Here is a 9,443-nt window from a genome sequence, read left to right on the forward strand (position 1 = left end):
AGAGGATAGTTTGGTCTCCTTTGAGAGGATAATTTGCTCTACTTTGAGAGGATAGTTTGGTCTCCTTTGAGAGGATAGTTTGGCCTTCTTTGACAACTTGCTCTCCTGTGATCGTTTGCTCTCCTTTGGTAATTTGTTCTCCTTTGATAATTTGCTCTCCTTTGATAGGATAATTTTCCGTCCTTTAATACTTTGCTCTCCTCTGATAGTTTCCTCTCCTTTTCTGCCCACACAACCGTAATTGCAACTAAGGTCCAAAATCGCAACAAGGTCCTCAAATCGCTTGCCGGCAGTACTTAAGGCAAGGACAAAGAAATATTGCTGGCGACATTTAAAGCGATTGGTCGGTCGGTTCTGTATTATGCTGCGCCTATCTGGTCGCCTGGCACAAGTGATTCGCAGTGGATAAAGTTACAGACATGTCAAAATATGTACTACCGAAGGTGTGACCCCTGCATCAGACACTTGCTAGAAACTGAGCCACCTCCCACTCACGTCAGGAGGCATTTCTGTAACTGTAGTGAGGAGATCCAGGACAAAACACATTTACAACTATTGGAGCGGAAAGTATACAGACTCAAACTCTAAACGACATACAACGGGAGGCACTTGCCACCTTCCTAAGCGCCCGATCTCTGAATCCCGTTATCGGAGTCCACTACCTATTGCAGACGAAGAGCTTCGGCTGCCCCGCGAGACCCGCATAACTTTGACCCAATTGCGTTCTGGATACTGTAGCAGGTCCTACTCATCCAGAATCGACTTACCTAGTATGTGTCCAGAATGTGAAGGGACATCGCACGACACTAACATCCCTCTAACTCTGAGCCCAACCTGTCGAAACAGCTCGTTTTCTGGGTCTACCGTTGGAAGAGTTAGACGAAGACGACCGGTGACTACATCGCACTGATAGGGTTTAGTAAGTTGCTACAACAAGCTCTGCTATAGCAATTAATCATTATTTCGAATTTTTGAACCGTTCATGTTCAGGTAGCTCGAAGTTCTGTATTTCCGCATACCAGTAAAAAAATTGACAGTATAGTCGAATCGGGTGACCAATTAGGTGAAATATGATTTGTTCCCGATGATGAATCGCCAAGCTATAGCTTAGATTTAGGTCGAGGTTTGCACTTCGACCTCACGGTCTTTTGTGCCCTCTTGTCTCGGCAATGTACCTTATCCAGACCCAGTTATCTTATTAAGCTCAAGATAGAGCTGGGTTGGTTTGACCGTATGTCCATTTCTTCTGTATTCAAGGAGAAAGTGCATTGGAGTCTCCTGAGATTGGCCACAAAAACGACAAGAATCAGTGGACTATATTCCGATCATGTGCAGATGGCTACGCGGTCTGAAGTGGCCTGGGCAAGTGTCCGTGAGCATTCTCCGTCTATCCTTGGGGAGGGTTATGAGTTTTTAAACCTCTTTTGGTTGTACTGTCGCAAAGAGGGTTTCGCCTTGCATAGCCCATAGTTTGGTACCAGGTAACCTCCCTAAGTCTTAGCTCTTCACTCCTAAGCTTCTCCTTGATGGTGTGTTGTCGCATAGCAAGGAAGCGCTCGGGTCATATTAATGGCGAAACGGCAGCCTCTTTCGCCTGCAGGAGATAAGGCATGTAAAGGCATGACTGCCGGGAACATGCTCTTGTGGAATGTTCCGGTAATATATATGGCAAAGGATTACCACTCGAGCCGCATTTTTCAAAAGATAGTTTTGGCGTTTTATACTGTTACAATAACAATAAGAGCAGTGATTTCAAAGTAACAATTTTTGCATTTGATTTCTTTGACAGAGCTACCTTGCTCATGTATGCCAGGTTATTCCTCTGATTTCATATTAGCTGGATGTTTGAGCTTTGAACCAGCTGAATTCTCTTCAGATTGGCTGTGTGTACGAATTGTTTGTTAGCTGATTTGTCTGCTAATCTCCCTCTTTAACTAAGAATGGTAGATCACCAGAATACGCAAATTGAAGTGGAAAATGAGCGTGACTTTGCCGCGACGTAATAGGTGATGGGTCTTGTGAGAGAACTGAGAAGACAATGTCGAAATAGTCGGCTTTTATAAACAAATATTATAAATTAGGGTAGGCTAATGAAAGTATGAAAAGAAACATAAAGGAAAAGAAAAAGGTTGTTGGTAAAAAAAAATGTAACAATGTTGTACAGTTATGCCTGCCCAATACCTGATTTGCTCAAACTCGATGAGAACCGAGTAGTAAGTAATATGCGCAATCTTCTGTTTTCTCCCACACACGCTTTGTCACAAATGTCTTTGTTGCAATCAAGTTTATGATTTTTTTGCTTATTAAATTTTCGATGCGTTTCATTAAATCAAAGATATGGGCACGAAAATTACGTAAAATCGTTTATAAAACCTACGGCATTTATCGATAGTTTTATCAACTACTCGATATAAATTAAATTTCAATATCGAATTCAAAAATTATCGATAACTCGATATAAATTGAGTTTTGATATTCAATTAAAAATTAATCGATTACTCGATATAGATTGAATTTCAATATTGAATTAAAAAATTATCGATTACACGATATAAAGTTCAATATTGAATTTAAAAGTGATCGATTATACGATATAAATTGAATTTCGATATTAAACATATATGGATTATTTTCAATATTGAATTCAGAAATTATCGACTACTCGATAACTGAATTTCATTTATGAATTCAAAAATTATCGATTATCAGTATAAATTGATTTGCAATACTGAATTAAAAAATTATCGACTACTTTCAATATTGAGCTGAAAAATGATCAATTCCTGGATATAAATTGAATTCCAATACTGAATTAAAAAATTATCGATCACTCGATATAAATTATCGATTAACTCAATATAAATTGAATTTCAATACTTCATAAAAAAATTATCGATTACTTTCTATATTAAATTTCAAAAATTATCGATTATCGATTGATTCCAATACTGAATTAAAAAATTATCGATTACTCGATATAAGTTCAATTTCAATATTGAATTAAAAAATTATCGATGACTCGATATAAATTTAATTTCAATATTGAATTCAAAAATTATCGATTACTCGATATCAATTATCGATTAAATCAATATAAATTGAATTTCAATATTTTATAAAAAATTAACGATTACTTTCAATATTGAATTTAAAAAATTATCGATTACTTGATGTAAATTGAATTTCAATATTGAATTAAAAATATGTCGATTATTTTCAATATTGAATTCAACAATTATCGATTACTCGATATAAATTGAATTCCAATATGGAATTAAAAAATATCGATTACTTCAGTATTGAATTCAAAAATATCAATTACTTGCTATAAATTGAATTTCAATATTGGCCTAAAAAATGATCGATAACTCGATATACATTGAATTCCAATACTGAATTAAAAAATTATCGATTACTGTAAATATTGAATTTAAAAATTATCGATATAAAATGAATTGCAATATTGAATTCAAAACTTATCGATTACTCAATTTATTTAAATTGAATTTCAATATCGAGTTAGAAAATTATCGATTAATTGATATAGATTGAATTTCAATATTGAACTAAAGAATTATCGATTACTCGATATAAATTGAATTTTAATATTGCATTAAAAAATTATCGATTACTTTAAATATTGAATTTAAAAGTTACCGATAACTCGATATTAATTGAATTTCCATATTGAATTAAAAAGTTATCGATTACTCGATATAAACTGAATTTCAATATCGAATTCAAAAATGAGGTCACCATTTTTTAAGCATCGCTAACTCCATAGCGATGATGCCGATCAATGAAATACACTGAAAAAAAAAAAATTTGCAAAGCAGTAAATATGCACAGCAGTCGGTCTGTGTGGACTGTGATAAAACTACTGAAGTCGATATATCTCTCTCTGCTCTATCAAGCAGTAAATTACTGGGTTTTATTCATTGTACAGATCCATAAAGGAAACGACTCTCGGCTGGTTGTCAAAAAATGCCCACAGCTGAGATCACACGATTCCCGAAAAGCTTTTTTTTGTGAAATGGTTGCATAAAAAATGAATAAATTTCATAGAAAATCGTATCAAAAACATGGTTGCATAAAAAATGATTAAATTTCATAGAAAATCGCATCAAAAAGTCTAAAAAATGACGTAGAAATGCAGATATTTCTAAAAAAAAATATCGCTAAGAAATTTATTAAAAATATTTGTTATTACAAATGTTCCAAGACAAAGTTACTATTTTCTATTTTTTTGTTTATCGCTGCTCTATTGTTTTTAATGTTACCCTAAAAATGCTAATTTGGCTAGCAACCCCGCCAATACACTCAAGCAAAAATACCAAGCACTCACACCATCACACACTTGACTGCCGGTAAAACTCACACTAGGGTGTGACGTGTCAAAAAATAGCAAGAAGAAGAGTGTTTTTACTTGTATTTTTGTACAATGGTTTTATTGTGATTTTTTTTTTTTTGAAATATTAATCATTCATATTTTTCTTAAGAATCCAGTTTAATGATAGTAGAATTGAAACATAAAATTTTTCATGTCTTGGATTTTAACGATAAACTATTAAACGTTTACAGATTTATACTCTCGTTTAATAAAAATCAACATTACTTGCATACCCCCTACTACATGCAAACACTGACTGTCGATATGACACAAGCTAACCTAAAAGCTTTATATGGAATACTTTATTTTTAGCTTACTTTAATATTAAATAAATTTATTTACACTATACTTTATTGCTAATATAATTTTGCGCTAATCTTAATTGACTTTTGCAAAAAAACAAAAAAAAAAAAAAAAATTAAATTTCTCTTAAAAGCGTCCAAGGTGAACTTCACAAAAGTTTCAGCTGTTTTCGAACTGCTGGCTGTCTGCCTGCTTAAAAATAAATTGTAGAAGAGAAGTTCTTTTGCGCTTCCGGTTTCAAACCACTTCGAAAACCAGTTAGAAAATTACAAAAACCAACAAGAAACATTTTAATTAAGTAGCGTTGGAAGATCATTAATGAATTTGTAGCATTTTGTCACAGCCACAGTGGCGTACGAATAGAAAATTTTACGCAAAGAAAACAATCAAAGCTCGGAAGGGGCATTAAAATTTCCATCATGTGGAACCATAGTAGTGGCGACGAAGAGACGAAAAATGAATTATGAATTTAGAGAAAACTCTAAAGCAATAGTTAAGGAAAAGTTAAATAATTTTAAATGCATTGCGCTAAATATTCACACAAAAACAAAGTTGAATAGGATTTGTGCAGGACAAAAAATAAAAATAAAAATATTAAAAAATGGGCAAGTGCTGAATGCAATGAAAGAAAAACATACATACGTATAACTGCTATGTCGTAGTGTTATTTAGTGTTAGTGTTGAACTATTAACGAAAACAATGTGAAGAAGCAGAAGAGAAAAATGCGAGAAGCAGTCGAAAGGCTGCCGCAAATGAAGAAAATCATTAAATAGTTGTTAATTTATGGCTGGCAAATCTTCATGATAACTTTTAAGCGAAACATATACATACATGCATACATACATACATATGTATGGTATAACATATACACATATAAAGATACGTATACATAAATAAATAAATGAATTATGATACTAGAGCTAACACAATTTGTAACAATAAATCGCAACCGTAAAAAGTAACGCATTGGTAAGCTAAATAAATCGATAAAAAAATATTTGCATTAACTAACGGATAAAATTTTAGTTCAGTTACAACCGATAGCGGTAGTTTACATACAATCGGTGGTATCACTAAAGAATACAACACAAGAATATGTCAAAGCTGTCATAGAAAAAAAATAATTCCTTTAAATAAAGAAACTAGATACTCTAGCAGGTGTGCGAAAAAAGAAGTCGAAAGGTAAAAAAAAAAATCACAACGTGTGAAGCTGAAAAGTATTAGAAAATTAAAAAAAAACATGTAATTGATTGTTGAAAAAAATGATGTCGCTGTTAAGAGTTATGACCTTTTCAAATTTATCGCGAAAAATGCTATTTTTTTTTAAGTGAAACTTCTTAGGCATCGATGCACGAGAATGGAGAGTAAAATTTCAAGGCCATGCAACGTTTTGGGCATTTTCGTTCCGCGAGAGAGAAAAAAGATATAACGTAGAGGGAAAGGAGAGAGAGAGCTATACCTTATATATACAGGGTGGGCCATATAGCGTTTGCTTTTTGAACCACCTATTTTTTTGAGAATGGTAACACAAATTACATGTCAAATGTGTTCATAATTTACTTAAAGGTTTGACATTTACGAAATGGGACGCTATACGCTTGAACAAAATTGGGAAATATTGAAAACCTATTTCCAAAGTGGTGAGTCTTCTTCTTCTTTTCTGATTTTCACATCGGTGGCCACGTCAATAAGCAAAAATGTTGGATTTGGGGCTCAGAAAATCCACACGTTACTGTAGAGTAGTAAATGCATCCCCAACGAGTCACTGTTTGGTGCGGTTTTTGGTCTGGCGGCATCATCGGGCCATTTTTTTCGAAAATGAGCGAGGAGCCGCGGTTACAATAAATGGCGAGCGTTACCGTGACATGCTTAACGAGTTTTTTTCAAAAATTGAAGAGGATGACATGGACGACATTTGGTTTCAACAGGACGGTGCAACTTGTCACACTGCCAAAGTTACGCTCGAACTTTTGGCTACCGTTTTTGAATTCCGATATCAATTGGCCGCCTCGGAGCTGTGATTTAAACTCGTTAGAGTATTTTTTGTGGGGAGCCGTTAAGGACAAATGCTATGCGAACCATCCAGAGACGATTGATGCTTTAAAACAGGAAATCGAAGTTGCCATCATGAAATTGGAGCCCAAACAATCGAAAATGTGCTTAAAAATTGGGTTGATCGAATGGCCTACTGTAAAGCCAGTCGTGGCAGTCATTTGAACGATATTATTTTTCATTCATAAATGACAATGTTCAATCTTCAAAATAAAAACAAAAGTTTGAAAAAATATTGATATTTTTTTTTATAGCCGATTCAAAAAGCAAATTTTACATGGCCCACCCTATATCTTAGGTACACTTTAGGCCGTTTTTCCTCGTGGTTGCTTATTTCCGGTGAGAAATAACACTGCCTACTTTTTGGCGCTTGTTTGTTGGTGCAAATTTGTAGGAAATATATTTTTGGTTCCTACTTTTTAGCGTTTTATTTCCTTGGTGCCTACTGTTTGGTGCGTTTTTTGATCCCAATTTTTTGGCGTTTTTTGGTGCCAACTTTTTGGCACTTATTTCCGTTTCCTGGCTAGTGCTTGTGCGTACTATAAAGTGCTATCCATTCCGGCGTCGGATTTATTGGTATTGCCTAGCGGTAATTTGTGCCGTTGCTGGGTCCTGGAATCGCTGCGTTTGTGCGGGTGATAAACGGTTGGAGTAGCGCGCGTTGTTGCCACGGTTTGTGTCCGGCGTTTAACTATGTACACCGGTCGACTCTTCTCCGTGGTTTGTAAATTTTGTCTATTTGTATTCTCTGCAAATGTTGTGAATTTATTTAGATATATATTCTTTCCCTCTCTCTCTCTCTCATTCTCCCTCGGGTCTCTCCCTCTTTCTTTGTCTGCCTTGAAAGTTTCACTTCTGTTATGTGTACTACGCTACACGCACTTTTTTTTCAAAGTATTTCAAAGCGGTTTTAAACCCATTTTATGGTGAAATTTTACATTATTAACCCCTTGGGTACATTTGACGTCTGAGACAACATTTTTTTAAGCATCGCTAGCTCCATAGTGTTGATGCCGATCAATAGAAAACATTGGAAAAAAAATTTTGCGAAACAGTCAATAAGCACAGTAAAAGTTTTCCAATAAGAGATTTTATTTTGATGTTTAAAGAAAAATGCTATTTTTGAATATAAATGATCGGATTTTTATTTCATTATAAAGCGGAAAATTTTCATGAAATTTTCCATAACCGAATTGCAAAGTGGCTGCCCTATGTCCTCGATAGCCACATGAATTCCATCTTTGAGGTCTTGAATCGAGCCTTGGCTGTTGGCGTATACGTTCTCTTTCACGTGGTTCCAAAGAAAAAAGTTACAAGGTGTTAAATCTCAAGATCTCTGTGGCCAATTGTGATCACCTCTTCGAGAGATAACACGGTCCGGAAACGTTTCCCCATAAAAGATCAATGGTTTCGTTGCTTGTGTGGCACGTAGCGCCGTCTTGTTGAAAATAAACGTTGCCCAGATCAATGCCGGCCATAAAGAATCGTTAATCATCTCTCCTGTTTAAGACCTAGCACCTGTTATTGGAAAACCCTTTATTTGTCGGTCTGTGTGGACTTTGATAAAGCTAATTAAGTCGATATATCACTCTCTGCTCTATCAAGCAGTAAATTACTGGGTTTTATTGCTTAGCTCGTTGTCAAAAAACTGTTTTTATACATTTATTTTTGTTTTGCATTTCGAACTACCTGAAGTCATTTTAATACTAAATATGCCACTAATATTTCAGAAATAAATGCATTCTTACGTAAAATGTATTGCTTTTACATAGCACTCCGAGAACCCGAAAATTAAATCTGTTCCCATGCAAATATTTTCTCAAATAAATCCGTACCCAAGGGGTTAATGCTAAGAAAATTTACTTTAGTGTGGCAGGGAAGAGAAACACCTTTCATTTTTTTATTTTTTTTTTTTATATTTAAAGCTATATATTTTTCACTCAGTAACAATTGACCTACAGTATCGGGCGTTTGCTGGGAAAGTGCCATAATGTCGAAATATAATTGGGGAATAAGTTCAGAGCGTGTTTACCGAAGACTTTTATTTAAGCAAAAACCAAGATTTATATCAATAAGTTAATCAATTATATATTCGCCGTTGCTGTTTACAACCTCTTCCCACCTCTCGACTCAAATGTTGATGCCTTTTCACCTAAAATCGCCTGCTCTGGTGTCAAAGAACTTGTTGAGTAAATTTTTAGACGTGTGGACCTCTTTGTTATCATATGGTTTGACAGTGATCGGAAGAGATGCTAATCGGTCGGTGCAAGGTCCGGAGAATACGGCGAATGCTTACCGATCCCCCATTCGAGCTCTTGGAGTTCGGCTTTGACGTCTGGCGTCAACATAGGACCTGGCATTGTCGTGAAGGAGTATTGTTTGACTAGGTCGATCAGGTATTTTCAGTCTCATAGCCTCATTCACGCGGTGTATCTGGGCAATGTAGAGCTTCTTTTCGACCGTTGTATTCTTTTCGAGCATTTCCCAGTGTACCATGTCCTTCCAGTCCGACCAAACACATATCATGATCTTCTTTGGATGAAGATCCGGCTTGGCTCTCGGCTTTGGCGTATCTCCTGGAGCCACCCACTCATTTCTTTGCTTCATATTGATGTATAGGCACCATTTCTCATATTTTGTGACGATTCTCTACAAAAAGCGCTGTTTACGGCCGCGTGTTGCTCGATGGCGGGTGAG

The sequence above is a fragment of the Anastrepha obliqua genome, chromosome 4 (genome assembly GCF_027943255.1).
Source record: "Anastrepha obliqua isolate idAnaObli1 chromosome 4, idAnaObli1_1.0, whole genome shotgun sequence".
NCBI classification, from domain to species: Eukaryota; Metazoa; Arthropoda; class Insecta; order Diptera; family Tephritidae; genus Anastrepha; species Anastrepha obliqua.